General features: G+C 46.0%; 1 protein-coding gene across 1 annotated transcript in view; it reads left to right on the forward strand.

Annotated features, from left to right (window-relative positions):
* The first annotated feature begins 236 nt into the window (after positions 1–236).
* Positions 237–24,401, forward strand: part of LOC148501798 (prominin-1-A-like) — a 158,826-nt gene continuing 134,661 nt past the window's right edge. Inside the window, exon 1 of the mRNA XM_088449980.1 lies at positions 237–373. The gene's annotated coding sequence lies outside the window, so the exon portion shown is untranslated. The remainder of the gene's footprint in view (positions 374–24,401) is intronic.

Genomic DNA, 24,401 nt, shown 5'->3' on the forward strand with positions numbered 1-24,401 from the left:
GCATCCAAGCTGCAAATTAACCATTTCCAAGCTGGAATGTCCTCATTAGAAATGGGTAGGTGCTTGCCAAACTTCTACGCCACCCAGAGGCTGGAGCCTGCTAGCAAAGGCAGGGTGGTGTGGTGTCACATCCCTTAAATTTTCACAGCCCCAATTGGCAGAAGTCCTCCCTCCTCCTGAGACCTGGGAGCTGGAGGCTGTGAACTCACAAAGGAGCTGATAATGAGCAACAGAGAATGGCATGTTCACACTACTAGCTGGCTGCTGCTGAATCAAGTTACACATTACAGCTCGCAGCCTGTTTACCTCTGTCCAGGGTTAAACCTTTGGTAAATGTAAACCCATGTTTCACACTGCAAGATCGCACAGCAGAGTAAGTACCTGTAACATTACTCTCTTGTGTTTTTTTGTTTTGTTTACTTTATTCAACATGTACTTTTTTATGTTACTTTTTATATGATGGTCTACACTGTGTTTACAATTTTTGTTTTTGCTTTTTTATTTTTTTTGTTGTGTTGTTTTAAGTTTTTATCCTTTTCAATTCTCTGCTGGTAGCTCCCGGGACGATGCCAGTAAAGGGTTCTGGAAATTGTTCTAGCATTTATGTAGCTCAGGGATAGGAAATTTAGTAACAACCTCTCTATTCTTTTGTGTAGGGACAATGACACAACTTCTGTCTTTCATAGGGCTCTAATTTATTTGGCACAAAATAATTCCTCATTTAGACTATAATGGAAAGTTGTACTCTCTATTGTGAAGTATGTTCCTGTGTCACACTGAGGACTGTAGACAGCACTGTGCGGTTGCTGAACTATTCAGCATGTTATAATGATGTATGGCGCTATGATTATTTTATGTCCAGGTCCGATACTTCAAATAGGTGGTGACCTAGAGCGCCCCCAAAAGAGGGCAAGTCTCCCGGACTGGCTGCTTGGCCCCCCCCCCGCTCCCTCACTTATCCAAGAAAGGGGGTAACACGATTTGCGCTGAATCGCGCCATTGTTGCCCCGTCACCTGCTTAACAATGCCATTGATCTTGGCATTGTGTAGCTTGGGGCAGGGGTGCATTGACATAATTCTACGCCCCTGCATTGCCCACCTATGCTGCCCAACGCCCCCTGCTCTGCCGACCTGGCTAACCCCTCCGAAAGTCGGCAAGAATAAGTATGAATGTAAATCCTTCAGTGCTTTGAATGCACCTGCGGTTCCCCCACGTGCAGCGATGGTTGCTGAGAAAAAGAAGCAGCCAATAGCTTCTTACATGTGAAACTATGGCCCCCTCCATGTCCCTGTTACACTGGGAGTGTGGCGTTTGGCTATGATGTCACAGTTAAACGCCACACTTACGGGAGGAAAAAAGGTGATAGTGAAGTGTTAAGGGATAGGTGTGTAAAGATAAATCAATAAGTGTTAAAATGACAGCTCTCATCTCATACATGTGCTGTTATCATGCAGTACATCAATTTGTTATTATATGACCCAGAGTGGGTGCTACTATTATGTAGCAATAATTATTTTGGGGTGAGCGTTTGGGAGTGGGGCCCCCCGGGTTTGTTCTGGCTGGACATTGCTCATGGCATCACCACTTAATTCACATAGAATATTTTTTCACTTTTCTATGCGTTTGTGTATTATTTATGTCATTTTAATTCTTTTACATTTCATTAACACTTATTGATTTATCTTTACACACCTATCCCTTAACACTTCACTATCACCTTTTTTCCCCTTTTCGTGTGATGCCCTGGGGGTGGTCCTTGGCTGGAATTTTTTGGGGTGCCTTGCTTCTCGGACGTGAACCCCTTAATTTTAGGGACGCTGGTATAGAGGAGCCTTGACGACGGCCCAGCGCTTATTCATATATTTGCAAATGTATGTAAACCAATACCTCTGAATTTCTATTATCATGTAGGATTCAAGTATTTTTGATTTATCTGCAGTGTGCTGGGGGGCAATTTCTTTTTTTCTGTTTTCAGTGTAAATCCTACCCTTTACAAGCACCTGTAGTATATTAAGCTGATTGAGTAACTACCATATTTTTTGCATATAGTATATGGCGCAAAGTGATTGGAAGCAACACTTCTAAATTTGAGGGGGTGCACCCTGGCGTTTATTACGGCTGTAGCACCAATGCAATCTGCAGCGCTGTGCAATCAACGTACACTACATGGGCACATGTCAGGCCCTGACCATATAAGCTTACAATCTTATGTCAAATTAACTTACCGTTATGTATTTTGGAGCCAGAGGAAATAAAGTTAGAAATGGGGTAAACTCACATACTGCTTGCAGATAGCGCCATGGTCCAAATCAAAGCAAGACCCTATTGCTCCAGGACAGTAGTAATGACCACTGTGCCAAGGTGCCAAGCTGGTGACATTTATCTTGTGGCCAGACAGCCTATCCATCTACACATGATCGCCAGTGCCTGACATTTAGGTTATTATTTTCTATTCATGCTAAAGGATGTATACTTTCCCTGGCTCAGTAACAGCCGGTGCTCCTGGGTTTGGATGAGTGGCTTCTGAAATAATTCTTTCTAGAATTTACAGCACTGGTCAGAGACAAATATATTCATATACTGCCAGGCTCTACATATTCACAAGAAAACATATACATGTCAAAATATAAACAATTTATGACAATAACACTAATAAAACCAGATCGAGATGTAATATGGGGCCCCATTTACAAACGAAATATAATCCCTTTAGCACTCGCTAAAGGGGTTATACTATCTTTCTGTATTTAATGAACAGCGGTAATCTTAGATTACCGCTGTTTGTACAGCATCGCTCTCGCCATCTAAAAGATGGCGAGAGCGATGCGGACCCCATTGCCGGCAATGGAGACCCGGCGGTGCCTTTCTGGCTTCCACGAAGCCTTCCAGGCACTGCCGGGTCTCCCTGTCATGCACATGCGCAGACGGACCGCCGCGCATGCGCATGACCCTGGAGCCCCGTCGCTGGCAGCGTTAGGCTGCCAGCAGCCCAGCAGAGGACCTCGTCGAGGACGAGGATTCCGCTGGACTTCGCGGGACCTCGCCGGAGGGGTAAGTATTACTAAATACCAGTGGAATTTTCATTTGTATCACAGTGATACTAAACGAAAATTCCTGCTGGTATTTCCCTTCGTTTGTAAATGGGGCCCTAAATCTATTAACTATCAAAGCTCAAAGGGAACAGAGTTTATGGACTGATTTCCGTATTTTGCATTACTTTTGCCCACCATATATATATCTTGCAAGCGGGCTGCACTCAAGGTCCAATTCAGAACATATGGGGTGCTCCATTAAAGACACTCAGGTCCAATGCATAACAGATAAAAAGGACGGGCACTCACCATTCAGTAAGAAAAAGCTGATATATTTACTCACAAATACATAGGACCACATTCAGACCCGCTCGCAAGCGCTGTGCGCTCGCAAGCGGCCTGATGGTTTGCGAACGCTTCGTTCTGCGCGTGAGTGAACTACTCAATGTGATCGCAGCATGCTCGCTCATCCAGCAAAGACAGCCCAGTGAGATGAGTGACAGGAGAGGCCGTTTGTGGGTGGTAACAGGGGCAGGACACTAATAACGGGGGAGTGGAGGTGCGAAGGCAGGCGTGCCTCGGTGTTTCAACGCTGTTTCTAAGGCGTGCATAAATAACAGGCAGCGTCATAGTACACGTCACATGCCTGGGTTTTACACTAAAGTGCGGTAGGGTAAGCCAACCACAAGCGCTGCGATCGCTACCGATGGTGTTCGATGTACCAATGTTTTAATACACTTCCTGGAGATGATGTGCGCCAGTGGGCGTCTCAACATACGCTAATGGGTGTCTGCATACACAGAGCGATAGCTCGCTCGCACAGCCAAAGTGGGTGTGCTTATGCCTTGGCAAGCGATCGCTTCCCATGCCGTCACTTTGACGAATTTGCATACGCTGGATGTGAGCGATCGCATCTAGCGAGCGGGTCTGAATGAGGTCCCTAGTCCACAAATACAAGGAGGTAGCATTGTGAAGGTTGCGGTGTCTTGACAAAGGACCTCCGCGGTCCGAAACGTCGACTATGTATTTGTGAGTAAATATATCAGCTTTTTCTTACTGAACGGTGAGTGCCCATCCATTTTTTCTGTATATATATATATATATATAAACCTAACCCTCCCCCTCCGGCTAACAGCTAAGGGAGCCCCGGACTTACCTGGTTCGGGCTGGCATCCTTCGGGATTAAGATAGGCGTTGTTTTTTCAATGCCTATCTTAAGTCCCATGTCGGACTTTCAGCGTCGAGCTTCAGACCAGCGGCATGCCGTCCGCCGGTCTGATAAATACATCCCCTCTTGGTCCCAGGAAGCAGCTGTATTATTTAGGGAGCTGGAGAAATGCACTGAGACATATGTGGGGAAAAGAACTAAAATAAAAATGGAAAATGAATGATCACAAATGAATGTGCGGTAACCCCATTATTTATTGGGCTTTACGTCTGTAATGGCTAGTTATCTAGGCTTAGCGTCCAGAGACATATTGTACATAGCAGAGTTTAGAGGGAGGGAGTTCCAAAGATAAGGAGTTAGCAAAGAGAAAGGTGTAAAGCCGCGTATCCGTTAGGCGAATTTAATGAGCGATTGAATGATTACGACATCGTAATTGTTCAATCACTCATTAATCGTGCACTACAATGTCGGAAACGACCAGCGATGCAAGCTAACGCTGGTCGTTTCCGACATCAATCATCGCCTGAATATGCCGGTCAATCTGCCGATAACGACAGATTAGCCATGTTCGGGGATGGGGGAGGGTGCCTACACTGAATGACATATCGTTCAGTATACGCACTACAGGGGATCAGGAACGACTGTACGATTACGATGTCGTAAACGTACTGTCTTTTCTTAGTAGGCAGGTGGATACGCAGCACACGGACTGAGCGTGGAATGGGGGAATGGTAGCTCTGTATTGTGTGAGAAGGGAAGAGAATTAAGTCGGGCAGTTACAGCAAATAATGCTACTTGGAGAAACACATTCTAAGCGTTATGGTTAGTTTAATAAGAAAAGTCTCCTACTCAGCTAAATTGCATCTTAAGTTGTTGTTTCTTTTCTTTTCTGTATGCAATATTTACACAGAGTAAATAGATCAATGACCATTGGAGAAAAAAAAAGTCTGTGCAAATATAATCCCGTGATGTGACCTGTGCTCAGACACCTAGGACACTACTCAGTCACTGATACTGCCTCAGTATAATCCTGTGATGTGACCTGTGCTCAGACACCTAGGACACTACTCAGTCACTGATACTGCCTCAGTATAATACTGCGATGTGACCTGTGCTCAGACACCTAGGACACTACTCAGTCACTGATACTGCCTCAGTATAATCCTGTGATGTGACCTGTGCTCAGACACCTAGGACACTACTCAGTCACTGATACTGCCTCAGTATAATACTGCGATGTGACCTGTGCTCAGACACCTAGGACACTACTCAGTCACTGATACTGCCTCAGTATAATCCTGTGATGTGACCTGTGCTCAGACACCTAGGATACTGCTCAGTCACTGATACTGCCTCGGTATAATCCTGTGATGTGCCCTGTGCTCAGACACCTAGGACACTGCTCAGTCACTGATACTGCCTCAGTATAATCCTGTGATGTGACCTGTGCTCAGACACCTAGGGCACTACTCAGTCACTGATACTGCCTCAGTATAATACTGTGATGTGACCTGTGCTCAGATACTTTGGACACTACTCAGTCACTGATACTGCCTCAGTATAATCCTGTGATGTGACCTGTGCTCAGACACCTAGGACACTACTCAGTCACTGATACTGCCTCAGTATAATACTGTGATGTGACCTGTGCTCAGACACCTAGGACACTACTCAGTCACTGATACTGCCTCAGTATAATCCCGTGATGTGACCTGTGCTCAGACACCTAGGGCACTACTCAGTCGCTGATACTGCCTCAGTATAATCCTGTGATGTGACCTGTGCTCAGACACCTAGGACACTACTCAGTCACTGATACTGCCTCGGTATAATCCTGTGATGTGACCTGTGCTCAGACACCTAGGGCACTACTCAGTCACTGATACTGCCTCAGTATAATACTGTGATATGACCTGTGCTCAGATACTTTGGACACTACTCAGTCACTGATACTGCCTCAGTATAATCCTGTGATGTGACCTGTGCTCAGACACCTAGGACACTACTCAGTCACTGATACTGCCTCAGTATAATACTGTGATGTGACCTGTGCTCAGATACTTTGGACACTACTCAGTCACTGATACTGCCTCAGTATAATCCCGTGATGTGACCTGTGCTCAGACACCTAGGACACTACTCAGTCACTGATACTGCCTCAGTATAATCCTGTGATGTGACCTGTGCTCAGACTCCTAGGACACTACTCAGTCACTGATACTGCCTCGGTATAATCCTGTGATGTGACCTGTGCTCAGACACCTAGGACACTACTCAGTCACTGATACTGCCTCAGTATAATCCTGTGGTGACCTGTGCTCAGACACCTAGGGCACTACTCAGTCACTGATACTGCCTCAGTATAATACTGTGATGTGACCTGTGCTCAGATACTTTGGACACTACTCAGTCACTGATACTGCCTCGGTATAATCCTGTGATGTGACCTGTGCTCAGACACCTAGGACACTACTCAGTCACTGATACTGCCTCAGTATAATACTGTGATGTGACCTGTGCTCAGACACCTAGGACACTACTCAGTCACTGATACTGCCTCAGTATAATACTGTGATGTGACCTGTGCTCAGATACTTTGGACACTACTCAGTCACTGATACTGCCTCAGTATAATCCCGTGATGTGACCTGTGCTCAGACACCTAGGACACTACTCAGTCACTGATACTGCCTCGGTATAATCCTGTGATGTGACCTGTGCTCAGACACCTAGGACACTACTCAGTCACTGATACTGCCTCGGTATAATCCTGTGATGTGACCTGTGCTCAGACACCTAGGACACTACTCAGTCACTGATACTGCCTTGGTATAATCCCGTGATGTGACCTGTGCTCAGACACCTAGGACACTACTCAGTCACTGATACTGCCTCGGTATAATCCCGTGATGTGACCTGTGCTCAGACACCTAGGACACTACTCAGTCACTGATACTGCCTCGGTATAATCCCGTGATGTGACCTGTGCTCAGACACCTAGGACACTACTCAGTCACTGATACTGCCTCGGTATAATCCCGTGATGTGACCTGTGCTCAGACACCTAGGACACTACTCAGTCACTGATACTGCCTCGGTATAATCCTGTGATGTGACCTGTGCTCAGACACCTAGGACACTACTCAGTCACTGATACTGCCTCGGTTTAATACTGTGATGTGACCTGTGCTCAGACACCTAGGACACTACTCAGTCACTGATACTGCCTCGGTATAATCCTGTGATGTGACCTGTGCTCAGACACCTAGGACACTACTCAGTCACTGATACTGCCTCGGTATAATCCTGTGATGTGACCTGTGCTCAGACACCTAGGACACTACTCAGTCACTGATACTGCCTCAGTATAATACTGTGATGTGACCTGTGCTCAGATACTTTGGACACTACTCAGTCACTGATACTGCCTCAGTATAATCCCGTGATGTGACCTGTGCTCAGACACCTAGGGCACTACTCAGTCACTGATACTGCCTCAGTATAATCCTGTGATGTGACCTGTGCTCAGACACCTAGGACACTACTCAGTCACTGATACTGCCTCAGTATAATCCTGTGATGTGACCTGTGCTCAGACACCTAGGGCACTACTCAGTCACTGATACTGCCTCAGTATAATACTGTTATGTGACCTATGCTCAGATACTTTGGACACTACTCAGTCACTGATACTGCCTCAGTATAATCCTTTGATGTGACCTGTGCTCAGACACCTAGGGCACTACTCAGTCACTGATACTGCCTCAGTATAATACTGTGATGTGACCTGTGCTCAGATACTTTGGACACTACTCAGTCACTGATACTGCCTCAGTATAATCCTGTGATGTGACCTGTGCTCAGACACCTAGGACACTGCTCAGTCACTGATACTGCCTCAGTATAATACTGTGATGTGACCTGTGCTCAGACACCTAGGACACTACTCAGTCACTGATACTGCCTCAGTATAATACTGTGATGTGACCTGTGCTCAGATACTTTGGACACTACTCAGTCACTGATACTGCCTCAGTATAATCCCGTGATGTGACCTGTGCTCAGACACCTAGGACACTACTCAGTCACTGATACTGCCTCAGTATAATCCTGTGATGTGACCTGTGCTCAGACACCTAGGACACTACTCAGTCACTGATACTGCCTCGGTATAATCCTGTGATGTGACCTGTGCTCAGACACCTAGGACACTACTCAGTCACTGATACTGCCTCGGTATAATCCCGTGATGTGACCTGTGCTCAGACACCTAGGACACTACTCAGTCACTGATACTGCCTCGGTATAATCCCGTGATGTGACCTGTGCTCAGACACCTAGGACACTACTCAGTCACTGATACTGCCTCGGTATAATCCCGTGATGTGACCTGTGCTCAGACACCTAGGACACTACTCAGTCACTGATACTGCCTCGGTATAATCCCGTGATGTGACCTGTGCTCAGACACCTAGGACACTACTCAGTCACTGATACTGCCTCGGTATAATCCCGTGATGTGACCTGTGCTCAGACACCTAGGACACTACTCAGTCACTGATACTGCCTCGGTATAATCCCGTGATGTGACCTGTGCTCAGACACCTAGGACACTACTCAGTCACTGATACTGCCTCGGTTTAATACTGTGATGTGACCTGTGCTCAGACACCTAGGACACTACTCAGTCACTGATACTGCCTCGGTATAATCCTGTGATGTGACCTGTGCTCAGACACCTAGGACACTACTCAGTCACTGATACTGCCTCGGTATAATCCTGTGATGTGACCTGTGCTCAGACACCTAGGACACTACTCAGTCACTGATACTGCCTCGGTATAATCCTGTGATGTGACCTGTGCTCAGACACCTAGGACACTACTCAGTCACTGATACTGCCTCGGTATAATCCTGTGATGTGACCTGTGCTCAGACACCTAGGACACTACTCAGTCCCTGATACTGCCTCGGTTTAATACTGTGATGTGACCTGTGCTCAGACACCTAGGACACTACTCAGTCCCTGATACTGCCTCAGTATAATCCTGTGATGTGACCTGTGCTCAGACACCTAGGACACTACTCAGTCACTGATACTGCCTCGGTATAATACTGTGATGTGACCTGTGCTCAGACACCTAGGACACTACTCAGTCACTGATACTGCCTCGGTATAATCCTGTGATGTGACCTGTGCTCAGACACCTAGGACACTACTCAGTCACTGATACTGCCTCGGTATAATCTTGTGATGTGACCTGTGCTCAGACACCTAGGACACTACTCAGTCACTGATACTGCCTCGGTATAATCCTGTGATGTGACCTGTGCTCAGACACCTAGGACACTACTCAGTCACTGATACTGCCTCGGTATAATACTGTGATGTGACCTGTGCTCAGACACCTAGGACACTACTCAGTCACTGATACTGCCTCGGTATAATCCTGTGATGTGACCTGTGCTCAGACACCTAGGACACTACTCAGTCACTGATACTGCCTCGGTATAATACTGTGATGTGACCTGTGCTCAGACACCTAGGACACTACTCAGTCACTGATACTGCCTCGGTATAATCCTGTGATGTGACCTGTGCTCAGACACCTAGGACACTACTCAGTCACTGATACTGCCTCGGTATAATACTAGTCACACGCTAGAATATCGCAGCTTACCTTGGCCAAATGGGCTGATGTTGCAGCCTGTGTGGACTGGGATGGACCATTGAGCATTTTGGTGAACGCACTTGAAAGGGTACCCGGATCATAGACATCGCATCCAGTCATGTGCTGCCTGCGTTAATTCCTGATGGGCAGCACTGTTGCACAATGATCAGCATTGCTGCCCTACAGCACCATGGTTATGACTTAGATTAAACCCAGGCCGTACCTGTGTAGAGCTTGCATGTTGTCCCAATGTTTGAGTGAGTTTCATCTGGTAGGTTAATTGGCTTCTGGCCAAAAATTAACCCTAATGTGTGTCTATGTGTTAGGGAATATAGGGCCTAATTCAGGGACAGACGCAATGACGTAGAACAAGAGATTGTTTGCTAATGCACATGCACAAAAGCCACCCTGTTCAGACGCAGCGATTGTTTTGAGACTACGTTTGTACAGAGGAACCATTCGCAAAGTGAGTAACAGGTTGTCAGCGTTTGGGGGAGGTAATGGGGTGTGGCTAGGCAAACGCAGGCGCATCTGACCATTTAAAACCGTTTCATGGGTGTGCGTACGTGAGAGAATGCAGTTGCATTAGCGTAAATCTCTGAATCGGGCCGATAGATCGTAAACTCCACTTGGTCGGTGCTGTAACGATCAGCCTTTTTGCAGCCCATTTTGCTGATAGAACATTTTTTTTTACATGTCACTAGTAAAATGACGTCCCTTTGAGATGATGTATGGGCATTTTTATGATTTGCAGATCCGATCTGCAGATGAAAAATATTGGCAATGTATGGGCAGATATTGGTTAATTGTAGAATAATTAAATCACGGGAAATAAACGCAATATGTGTTATTGTTTTTTTTGTGTTGCTGATGTATGGGTCCCATTAGTTACTAACCTCGCATTTAGGTTTAAACTTGCACTAAAGCACTTAAACAGCAAATGGCATGTAACTCTCAAGTGCAGGTTAGAGAATGAAATAAAATATCTGTGAGGTTACTTACACCTAAATGTTATGTTAATACATAGCTCTCACGGCATAAGATTTGCTGATAGTTACACTTTGTAGTAACACAAATCTATTTATGGATGCCTGCGAAATATATTCATTATATTGTATGTTTTCTGACCAATCCCCCTGCGGTCATTGTGAGTCCCAGCCTTTGTCTTCTGAATGCTTTTGTGGATTTTATTGCCTCCATCCCACGACGTCATGTTTACACTTGGCGTTTTACTGCAGTCATGGCGGCTGTAAAATCATAGCAGAAACTTGTGAAAAAGTAAATGCGGCTTTATAGCTGTGTCCAAGATCGTACAGGAACCTGTCCCGGGCACAACGTCTTTAAAGAGCTCAGGTTACCTAGAAACTTATTGTTATTAATTATTCTTTATAGCCAGGGCCGGTGCTACCATTAGGCAGCTTTAGGCGGCTGCCTAAGGGCGCCGACCACTTGAGGGCGCCGCTGAGTCCACAAAAAAAAAGAAGGATGCATCTGTCAGTCCCAGCCAGGACTACTGATGACCAAGGCTTAGTCAGCAGTAGTGGTGGCTGTCCCTTCCTTCTCGTCCAGTACTCCCCTTTCCTCCAGGTGCCAGCATGTCACTCACATAAGAAGCTCTGCCCCACTAGACGACATGAGAAGCAGCTGCTACTGAATGGAGCCTGGTAAAGTATGCTATGACTTTTTGGCAAGGAGAAAGGAATAATAGGTGGGTGAGTGTGTGTAGACAGGCTTAGTGTATGGGGGGTGGTGGTGATGGTTTTATTGAGTGCTGACAGGGTTAATGTGTGTGGGGGGGGATTAATGAGTGCTAGCAGAGTGTGAGTGTGTAGTAGGTGGATTAATGAGTGCTAGCAGAGTGTGAGTGTGTAGTAGGTGGGTTATTGAGTGCTGGCAGGGTGTGTAGTAGGTGGGTTAATGAGTGCTGGTAGGATGTGTAGTAGGTGGGTTAATGAGTGCTGGCAGGGTGTGTGGAGGGGTTTAATGAGTACTGGCAGGGTGTGTAGTAGGTGGGTTATTGAGTGCTGGCAGGGTGTGTAGTAGGTGGGTTATTGAGTGCTAGCAGGGTGTGTAGTAGGTGGGTTAATGAGTGCTGGCAGGATGTGTAGTAGGTGGGTTAATGAGTGCTGGCAGGGTGTGTGGAGGGGTTTAATGAGTACTGGCAGGGTAAGTGTGTGTGGAAAGGATTAATTAATTCTGGCTGGGTGAGTATATAGGTGGTATTTAATGAGTGCAGACAGGATTAGTGTATGTGTGGGGGTAAATGAGTGCTGGCAGTGTAAGTGTGTAACGGGGGGGGGTTAGGAGTTCTGGCAGGGTGAGTGTTTGTGTGGAGGGTTTAATGAGTGCACACAGGGTTAGTGTGTATGTGGGGGGTTGGTTTTATTGAGTGCTGGCAGGGTGAGAGGGAGTGTGTGTGTGTGTGTTAATGAGTTCTGAAAGGGTGAGTGTGCATTGAAGAGGTTAATGGAACACAGATGTGTGACAAATATGTATTGGGGCACATATTTGTGGCATAAAGTATTGGGGCACAGATGTATAGCATATAAAGAATTTCGGGCAAATGTGTGGCATATACAGTATATTGGGGGCATTGTGTGGCATATTTCATGGTTATGTGGGATACAATAAATATGGTGGTCAGTTGTGTTTCATATGTATTGAGGTCACAAATGTGTGGAATATTATGTATTGGGGCACAAATGTCTGGCATTATGTACTGGAGGCATTGATGTGTAGCATAATTATACAGTGGGGATGTAGCTGTGTTGTATATAATGAATTTGTGGCACAGATATATGGAATATTATGAATTGGGGCAGTGTTATGAGGCAAAGTATGATTTTGGTGCTCTGCTGTGTGGCATATTAGATAGGGCATTTCCAGATAGTACAGTATATTACGAATTTGGGACACTTCTAGGGGAGCAGGGGCGGCAGTGGCAAACGCAGGATTTCTAGAGGGGGGTATCCAAATGCTTGATTTTAGAGTGAGTGTGGCCTGTCCATGAAGAGGACATAATTAGCACTTATCCAGTTTTAATATGCATCATACAAAGTGTATTGTGTGTCATATTTCCAGCATATAGAGGACCAGTGATCACAGTAAGCCATTAGATACGGCAGTAGGGCCATCCTGTCTGAGCAGAATGTTTTATTTCAGATGTGGGCACCATTCCTGAGCATTGGAGCAAGTCCGGGAATCTGAAGGAGCGGCAGAAGAACTTAGCACTGCCCTGGACATACAGTCAGGTCCATAAATATTGGGACATTGACAGAATTCTCAGATTTTGGCCTCTATTCACCAGCACAATGGCTTTGAAATGAAACAAACAGGACGTGATTTAACTGCAGACTTTCAGATTTAATTTGAGGGTAATTACATCCAAATCAGGTGAACGGTGTAGGAATTACAATGGTTTCTATATGTGCCTCCCACTTTTTAAGGGGCCAAAAGTAATGGGACAAACTAAACAATCCTAAATCCAACATTCACTTTTTAATACTTTGTTGCAAATAATTTGCAGGCAATTACAGCCTGAAGTCTGGAACGCATAGACATCACCAGACGCTGGGTTTCATCCCTCGTGATGCTCTGCCAGGCCTCTACTGCAAATGTCTTCAGTTCCTGCTTGTTCTTGGGGCATTTTCCCTTCAGTTTTGTCTTCATCAAGTGAAATGCATGCTCAATCGGATTCAGGTCAGGGGATTGACTTGGCCATTGCATAACATTCCACTTTTTAGCCTTAAAAAACTCTTTGGTTACTGAGACACATGGGACTGGGTCCTATTTGCCTTCAACGTGTCCTCGCTCTTTATCGTTCGCCCTCTGCCCGCATTAGGGTTAACGGTTCCCTTTCTGCCTCCTTCTCCATAAATAATGGAACCAGACAGGGTTGTCCATTATCCCCTCTGATTTTTATTGTTTGTATGGAAGCCCTGGCAAGGTCGATCAGGCTGAATCCAAACGTATCTGGCTTTAGGTTACATAACGATGAGTACAAACTAGCTTTATTCGCCGATGATTTATTGGCCATAATCACAAATCCCGTTACTTCACTACCTAATCTGTTAGAAGAATTCAGGATATTTGGGGACCTCTCCAACTTCAAAATTAACTATTCTAAGTCAGTAGCTCTGAATATTACGGCATCTCCACAGATGGTTACAGGTCTTAAATCAGCGTTCCCTTTCTCCTGGCACCCCGCCCAACTTACATATCTAGGAGTCAATCTCACTAGAGATCTGTCCCGCCTATTTGAGGCCAATTTCTCTCCTCTTCTGGGTAGGTTACGTTCGGACTTGAGACTTTGGAAATCAGGACCCTTCTCATGGTTTGGGAGGCTGAACATTCTTAAAATGAATTCTCTCCCAAAGATTCTTTACCTACTACAAACCCTCCCAATTCATTTACCTCCCAGATGGTTCCTAGAAGTCCAGGCCCTCATTAGAGAGTTTGTCTGGGGAGGTGGCAGGCCTCGTTTGAAATTAAATACTATGTTCCGTCACAAAGACCGAGGGGGTTTACGCCTCCCAAATATTAAAGGTTACTACCAAGCCTGCATTCTCCACAGAGTTCTGGCCTGGTCCAGACCAGACACTCCTAAACAATGGGTGCAAATTGAGAATCAGATGTTGAATATCCCCTTATCAATAGCCCCATGGCTCCCTGTCCTTCCTAGGATTACTCATCCTACCATTGGCCCTACTTTAGGCTCTTGGAAATCATTAAGGAAGTATCCCTCGATATCTTCATCCCACTCCTCCCTCACCTCATTCCTTTTTAATGAACAATTTCTTCCAGGTATGGATGCTAAGACTTTTCATCCCTGGTTAGCGGTGGGACTTTTTAGGTTCGGACAGCTGGTGAGTGCTGGTAACTTTGTACCCTTTGATGAGGTCTGTAGGACATGGAACTTGCCCTCTCGGGAATACTGGCATTACCTACAGTTGCGTCACTTTCTCCAATCTCTTGGTCCCTCTAAGACTCTCTGTTTACCTTGTACGCCATTTGAGCAACTATGTAATAGCCTTACTCCTCTGACCCACACTATTTCGCTAATTTATAATTTTCTTTCAACGGACACTAGCCTCTCTCTCCCCAATTTTACCAAGGTCTGGGACCAGGAGCTTGGAGTCGGCCTAACTGACGAAGAGTGGGAGAAAATATTTAAGTTAGCTCATGCCTGTTCCCCTAGTGTTGGTGTTAGGGAGACTCAATATAAACTGTTATCGCATTGGTACAGATGCCCAGACACCCTCTCCAAGATGGGGATTGGGGTTCCGAATATATGTTGGCGTTGCTCTGGGGCCCCGGGTAACCCACTCCACATCTGGTGGCAGTGTCCCATCCTTCAGCCTTTCTGGAACGAAGTTCTCAACCTTTCTGCACAAATTCTGGGAGAATCGGTCCCTACAGACCTAGCGTTCTGGCTGTTTCACCTATCACCTAGACCCATCTCGAAATATAAGAAATCTTTATTATGCCATTTGAATAATGCTGCAAAAGCAGTCATTTCGGTGAAATGGCGCTCCTCCTCTCCTCCAACAGTTATGGAATGGTTTACGAGGCTGGATCTATATATGGAAATGGATGATATACTGTCCTCTGCTGATGGTGATTATGAATCCTTCAGAGACACTTGGTGTCGCTGGTTGGATTTCAAGGACTTGTTGTCCTTTAAAAATATCTTAGCCTCTTCCCGCCCTTCACCTTCCTAGATTAATCCTTAAAAAATGACAAAACCTACGCCCCTACATATGGTTCAGAATTTAATTAACGGCTATACATATCTTTTTTTATTCTTATATTTCTCTCAATTCCCTCCCCCCTTTTTTCCTCCCCCCTCTGACCTTGTCGTCTAGTTATGTCTCTGTCTGTTTGTGTTTTCTTTATGCTCCCTTTCTTTTTATTTTCATTTTCTATATAGATGGGTCTTCCATTTTTGATATGTTATGATGTCACTGGTAATTTTTGTGATTAAGATTCAAATATTTTTACAGTGTCTTAATATTTCTACATTGTGTTTTCCGACAATGACCCGGATATTGTTTATAAGTATTTGTATTGTTATTCTATTGAGTCTTTTTTTTTTCTTCTATAATAAAATACAATTTGCACTAAAAAACTCTTTGGTTGCTTTTGCAGTATGCTTCGGGTCATTATCCATCTGCACTGTGAAGCGCCGCCCAATGAGTTCTGAAGCATAAGACTGAATATGAGCAAATAATATTGCCCGAAACACTTCAGAATTCATTCTGCTGCTTTTGTCAGCAGTCACATGATCAATAAATACAAGGGAACCAGTTCCATTGCCAGCCATACATGCCCACCCCATGACACTACCACCACCATGCTTCACTGATGAGGTGGTATGTTTTGGATCATGAGCAGTTCCTTTCCTTCTCTTCTCTTCCCATCACTCTGGTACAAGTTGATCTTTGTCTCATCTGTCCATATGATGTTGTTCCAGAACTGTAATGGCTTTTTTAGATGTTGTTTGGCTAACTCTAATCTGGTATTCCTGTTTTTGTGGCTCACCAATGGTTTGCATCGTGTGGTGAACCCTCTATATTCACTCTTGTGAAGTCTTCTGTTGATTGTTGACTTTGACACATATACATCTACCTCCTGGAGAGTGTTCTTGATTTGGCCAACTGTCATGAAGGGGTTTTTCTTCACCAGATAAATAATTCTTTTGTCATCCACCACAGTTGTTTTCCATGGTCTTCCGGGTCTTTTGGTGTTGCTGAGCTCTCCGGTGTGTTCTTTCTTTTTAAGAATGTTCCAAACAGTTGATTTGGCCACACCTAATGTTTTTGCTCTCTCTCGGATGGGTTTGTTTTGATTTTTCAGCCTAATGATGGCTTGCTTCACTGATAGTGACAGCTCTTTGGATCTCATATTGAGAGTCGACAGCAACTGATTCCAAATGCAAATGTCACACCTAGAATCAACTCCAGACCTTTTACCTGCTTAATTGATAATGAAATAACGAGGGAATAGCCCACACCTGTCCATGAAATAGCTTTTGAGTTGATAGTCCCATTACTTTTGGCCCCTTAAAAAGTGGGAGGCACATATTGAAACTGTTGTAATTCCTACACTGTTCACCCGATTTGGATGTAATTACCCTCAAATTAAATCTGAAAGTCTGCAGTTAAAGCACATCTTGTTTGTTTCATTTCAAAACCATTGTGGTGGTGAATAGAGGCCAAAATCTGAAAATGTTGTCAATGTCCCAATATTTATGGACCTGACTGTATATGTACATATCGGTCTCCTTATGTACTGTATAGTGTATTATTATACAGTATTAATTATTAGCCTATTGATGGTTTATAGCAGTGCACCCCTAACAGTGCATGTTTTCCACATCTCCTAGATGGTGCACAGGTATATTTATTACTGGCTGACACATTTTAAAAGATCCACAGTTGTTGCTAATCATTTCATTTGTGATACTGAGAAGAACATGCAGCACTAGTAACATTTTATTATATTACTATTTCTATTGAGGTCATGGTGTGTGCTGGGGAGGGGGGTTTCCAGGCAGACGGAACCCCCCCCTGCGTTTGCCTATGGGCGGTGGGTGAAATGTTGCCTAGGGCGTCCAGAAACCTTGCACCGGCCCTATTTATAGCACCAATCATATCACGTTGAAACTTACAGTCTAAATTACCTGCCACTTTTCTGAGCCCGCCATTGATCCAAATGACAGAGCAGGCACCGAAAGTGGCAACCTAAACTGATTGAGGCATTTTACACCACAATTCCGTGTCTGCCAGCTCGGACCATGGCGCCCGCTTCTGTGCGACCAGCGGCATTTTAGGAATAGATTACATGAAATAGGGTGAACCGATGTTTCAATATTCTGAAACCAACATTCCATGTTTATAAAGTATAGAGAATACAGCTTGGAGTATATTTAATATATACAGTGAGTACAGAGCTTCTGTGATTTTCTTGTGTCTAGACAATGTGGTCACATACAGTGGAACAATGTCTGTCTATCGACCCTGCTCAAGGGAATACATATGAATTACCGGCGGTTCAAATCCCGGCAGCGGCAGGCCGACGCTGCTGAAAATCCAGATCGTCCGCAGGTAAGTATGTTCTAACCTAACCTAACCCCCCTAACCCTAACACTCCCTTAGGGGTGCCTAACCCTAACCTTCCCCCCAGTGCCTAACCCATATCCCCCCTCTAAGTGCCTAGACCTAACCCCCCCCTTCCCCGCCGCCTAAACCTAAGTCTACCGGGGGGGTGCCTAACCCTAAGCCTCCCTCCCCCTAGCCTAACCCTAACCTCCTGGGGGAATGCCTAACCCTAAGTCCCCCCCGGGAGCCCTAAACCTAACCCTCCCCCCCCCCCACGGCTGTCCGCAGCGGCGCCCGGCATCACTTCGATCGGCGTCGGTAAAATGACAGGCGTCTAGAATTAGATGCCTGGCATTTAACCCTCGCCGGGATAAAGCAGTCGGGAAGCCGGCTGTCGGGCTTACGTGCGCCGGCTTCCCGATTGGTCAAGTGGTCAAGATATCGACCATGGCACTGAGAGGGTTAATCCCTTGCGCTGCCATGACCCATGTATATGAGCTACCAGTGCCAGGCACTGTAAATGTATATGCAATAATGTCATACTTGCCGACATTAAAGCTGCCTCCTTCGGGAGGGGGCAGTCTGGTTTGCATAGTGGAGGGAGGACTGAAATGTCTAGTGCACAGGTTCAAAAACTCTGCCATTACAGTCCATGTTTAAGGATATCTATGCTTGAGCACAGGTGACTTAGGGGCCCATTTATTAATGATCGCATTTTGCAATGCGATCAGGACATGCAGTACCGCCCCTGATCGCATTGCAAAATGCGATCCTATCTGCCGGATGTATTATCCGGGACATGCAGGGAGACGGGCTCCGAAAAGAGCCCGTCCCTGCGATGTCTCTGTAGGGCAGTCGGGGCTTCTGCGCATGCGCAGTCCCGCAGCCTGCACGTGAGCGGCGACCATTGCCGGTGGAGGGATCTGGCAGATCCCTCCGCTGGCTGATATGCGGTAAGTCCCCATAGACTACAGCAGCTAACGCTATCTTTAGATAGCGTTAGCTGCTGGGGCCAATATGGGGAATGCTTCGCATCCCCGATATTGATACAATTTGCAGCATCGCATCCCCCATAGAAACCTATGGGGGAGGCGGCTGCCGGCGGCAATGGAGGGATCGCGGCAGGTATCGGAGATAGCTGCTGTGGTCCCTCCTTCATACATCCGGGGGATACTTAGTATTTGAGGTAAACCCCCCGAAAACAGGTGTTTTCGGGGAATTTACCTCAAATTCACTTTGATAAATGGGCTTGCTAATTAGTACCTCAGTCAATTTGATCTAACCATCTGGGCTCAAGCATGGATATACTTATTATTATTATTTATTCATTACCAGTTATATATATAGCGCACACATATTCCGCAGTGCTTTACAGAGAATATTTGGCCGTTCACATCAGTCCCTGTCCCAGTGGAGCTTCCAATCTATGGGCCTGATTCAGAGCCGCTCGCCAAAAAGCGAGCGCTCGCTCTGAATCAGGGCGGCTGCTTTTTTTTTAACCCGGCCTCCCTTAGTCGCTTGCTAAGCTGTTGGTGACCACCCACAGCTTTTACGAGCGGCCAGGTGGTGGTCGCTACCATCGCAACCATCGGGCTTGCGACGAGACCCTTGTGGTAGGGTTTTGTCTGCCGCAAACCCCAGTGAGCTTCCGGGAAGCCGGAAGCTCACTACTGACATTACTCGTGATGTCAGTAGGGCCGCCCTCAAACGGCAGGCGTTTGACCAGCCACCCCCCCTCCCAGGCTACAAAATGGGGCGAGCTGTCGATCAACATCGACAGCCGCCCCGTTTGTAGCGAGCCCCAGAGCGAGTGATTTTCTCACTCGCTCCGGGGCTTGCACACGCCGCGCGTACGCAATGCCCCAACATCGACCCGCTTGCGAGCGCATAGCTGAATCAGGCCCTATATTCCCTATCCCATGCGCACACACATACACACACTAGGGGATAAATTTACTAAGCTGAGAGTTTGGGAGAGTTTGGGCTTTTTTTCCCCACTCTCAAATTTATTAATTTCAAACTCGGTAGAGAGATCTCCTTTGCTACGGGAAAATACTGGAGAGTTAGCAAACTCTTCAATTTACCATCGGCAAAATTTGAGAACCTTTTCACTGGTGAAGATAGGATTCTGGAATTTACCAAGCATACCTGTAAAAACTCGTGAAAAAAATACACCTGCGTGTGATCTGAGAGTTTGGCAGAAACATACACAGATCGCTGTGATCCATGTATGTTTCTGCCTGTAAATATAGAAAATAAATTTAAATCCCAGAAAAAAAATGCCATAGAGTCCCCCCCCCCCTAAAGCTTTGCCAGCCTGTCCTGGTTTCTAAGATTACGGGAAACAAAATGTTTCCCGTACTGCAGGGACATTCCTGATTTTAAATATAGGGGGGAAAAAATGCGGACTGCAGGGACAGTCCTGATTTTAAATATAGGGGGGAAAAAATGCGTAAGGTCCCCCATATATTTAAAACCAGCACCAGACCCAAAACGGCCGGGGTGTAATGCCACAGCCCAGAGACCCATTCACCGGGGCTCTGGGGCCAAAGCATTAACAGCCCAAGCCGGGGATCTCAGGAGATATACAAACTCCACACAATATACAATATACAAACTCCACACAGGTAGGGCCGTGGTCGGAATCGAACCCATGACCTCAGTGCTGTGAGGCAGAAATGCTAACCGTTACAAAATCTAGACTGTAGTGGTAGAGTTTGGGAACCTCTGGGCTAGTGCAAAATGACCGTGCACCCCAGGGGGCATTCCTGTGTTGAGGAAGTTCTCTAAGAAGGTGATAATCAGATTGTGTTTTGGACAAACTGGTTTGGGTGGTATATGTTTGACAGGAGAGAGGAAGTTGTTCAGTTCCTTTGAAATGTAAGATGTATGTATTTATATTTTGTGAGACTGTTGTCTGTGTTCTAGTCCTAGAGGTCTCAGTCACAGAGGAGTACCACTGTCCATTAGGGACAATGTTAAATCAGGCTTGCTGACAATCTGGCTGCCTCTTCCGGGTGGAGACATCCAGCTCAGCACAGGTGTGGAGGTGGAGGGGGACGTGACACAATTTAGAGGGCAGAACGAGGGGTGTGACCACGCGATTGCATCATCACAGCCCCACCCCTGCTACACAATGTAAAGATTACCAACATTGGCCCTCATTCAGAGCCGTTCGCTATTTGCGTTCGTTCGTTCAAAAACAAGGGGTGGCTATGCAAATGATCCGTTCGCACATTGCAGTCTGTTCACACCTCTAAGTCTGAACGAGCGAGCAAAACATACGCTCTTTTATTTCTTAAAAACGCCCCCTGGCCGCTCGCACCATACGTCATGTCCGCTATTTATTAGATTAATCGAGTACATCGAACAGGATATGAACTGCTCGCTATTCTTGTGGTTGGTTTTTTCAACCGCCATTTTTCGAGCAGTTCTGAGTTAAAAAAAAACAAGTGACGTGGTCATTGACGCTGCTATATTAATTATGCACACCCATAAAACGCCCGTTTTGACCTTTAAGCACGCCTGTGATCGGAGCTCCACTCCCCGTTTTCAAGCACCTTCCCCTGTTACCACCCATTGTGTAGCCAGGGGCGGGGCCACGATGACGCAATTCGGCGTGAATCGCGTCATCGGCTCCCCTGAAACAGCCACTTAAACAAGGTGGGATCCCCCCAAAAAAAAAAAAAAAGGTTCCCTCTTCAGATTGCTCGCAGCTAACAGGAGCAAACGCCATCTGAAGATGGTGAATCCTCCCGCACTTAAGGTCCAAAAATATTTTATTTTCAGAGCTTGATGAACTCCCCATACTAGTTTCTTTTTACCTGCTTTTGTAGAAATTAAGTGATGATGAATAGGCCCCATAGTGTGGTATATTGAAACAGATCCTACCAAAATGATTGGACACATTTTAGATCACGTGACCATGTATTATTTCCCAATGACCGCGCACATCAGGCTTGATATACTTACTACTGCAATCTGAATCACAAAGCCACAGCTGTATCATCTCTCAGACACAGAGACACTGTTACAGAAAAAGCAGAACATTGCTGCCTCACTCTGACAGGAATACACATCACTGCCTCACTCTGACAGGAATACACATCACTGCCTCACTCTGACAGGAATACACATCGCTGCCTCACTCTGACAGGAATACACGTCGCTGCCTCACTCTGACAGGAATACACGTCGCTGCCTCACTCTGACAGGAATACACATCGCTGCTTTACTCTGACAGGAATACACATCACTGCCTCACTCTGACAGGAATACACATCGCTGCCACACTCTGACAGGAATACACATCGCTGCTTTACTCTGACAGGAATACACATCGCTGCTTTACTCTGACAGGAATACACTTCACTGCCTCACTCTCATTGGAATACACATCACTGCCTCATTCTGACAGGAAACCACATCACTGCCTCACTCTGACAGGTATACACATCACTGCCTCACTGTCATAGGAATACACATAACTGCCTCATTCTGACAGGAATTCACATTGCTGCTTTACTCTGACAGGAATACACATCACTGCCTCATTCCCATAGGAATACACATCACTGCTTTACTCTGACAGGAATACACATCACTGCCTCATTCTCATAGGAGTACACATCACTACCTTACTCTGACAAGAATACACATGGCTGCCTCACTCTCATAGGAATACACATCACTACCTCTCTCTAACAGGAATACACGTCACTGCCTCACTCTGACAGGAATACACGTCGCTGCCTCACTGTGACAGGAATACACGTCACTGCCTCACTGTGACAGGAATACACATCGCTGCCTCACTGTGACAGGAATACACATCGCAGCCTCACTCTGACAGGAATACACATCACTGCCTCACTCTGACAGGAATACACATCACAGCCTCACTCTGACAGGTATACACATCACTGCCTCACTGTCATAGGAATACACATAACTGCCTCATTCTGACAGGAATTCACATCGCTGCTTTACTCTGACAGGAATACACTTCACTGCCTCACTCTCATAGGAATACATATCGCTGCCACACTCTGACAGGAAACCACATCACTGCCTCACTCTGACATGAATGCACATCACTACTTTACTCTGACAGGAATACACATCGCTGCCTCACTCTGACATGAATACACATCACTACCTTACTCTGACAGGAATACACATCACTGCCTCACTCTGACAGGAATACACATCACTGCTTTACTCTGACAGGAATACACATTACTGCCTCATTCTCATAGGAATACACATCGCTGCTTTACTCTGACAGGAATACACATCACTGCCTCATTCTCATAGGAATACACATCACTACCTTACTCTGACAGGAATACACATCACTGCCTCACTCTGATGGGAATACACATCGCTGCCTCACTCTGACAGGAATACACATCGCTGCCTCACTCTGACAGGAATACACATCACTGCCTCACTGTGACAGGAATACACATCGCTGCCTCACTCTGACAGTGTGAATACACATCGCTGCCTCACTCTGACAGGAATACACATCGCTGCCTCACTCTGACAGGAATACACATCACTGCCTCACTCTGACAGGAATACACATCACTGCCTCACTCTGACAGGAATACACATCACTGCCTCACTCTGACAGGAATACACATCACTGCCTCACTCTGACAGGAATACACATCACTGCCTCATTCTCATAGGAATACACATCACTGCCTCACTTTGACAGGAATACACATCGCTGCCTCACTCTGACAGGAATACACATCGCTGCCTCACTCTGACAGGAATACACATCACTGCCTCACTTTGACAGGAATACACATCACTGCCTCACTCTGACAGAAATACACATCAATGCACATCACTGCCTCACTCTGACAGGAATGCACATCACTGCCTCACTCTGACAGGAATACACATCACTGCCTCACTCTGACAGGAATACACATCACTGCCTCACTCTGACAGGAATACACATCACTGCCTCACACTGACAGGAATACACATCGCTGCCTCACTCTGACAGGAATACACATCGCTGCCTCACTCTGACAGGAATACACATCACTGCCTCACTTTGACAGGAATACACATCACTGCCTCACTCTGACAGGAATACACATCACTGCCTCACACTGACAGGAATACACATCACTGCCTCACTCTGACAGGAATACACATCACTGCCTCACTCTGACAGAAATACACATCAATGCACATCACTGCCTCACTCTGACAGGAATGCACATCACTGCCTCACTCTGACAGGAATACACATCACTGCCTCACTCTGACAGGAATACACATCACTGCCTCACTCTGACAGAAATACACATCAATGCACATCACTGCCTCACTCTGACAGGAATACACATCACTGCCTCACTCTGACAGGAATACACATCACTGCCTCACTTTGACAGGAATACA

This window comes from Taudactylus pleione, unplaced genomic scaffold (genome assembly GCF_031769625.1).
Source record: "Taudactylus pleione unplaced genomic scaffold, aTauple2 ptg000502l, whole genome shotgun sequence".
Taxonomy (NCBI): Eukaryota; Metazoa; Chordata; class Amphibia; order Anura; family Myobatrachidae; genus Taudactylus; species Taudactylus pleione.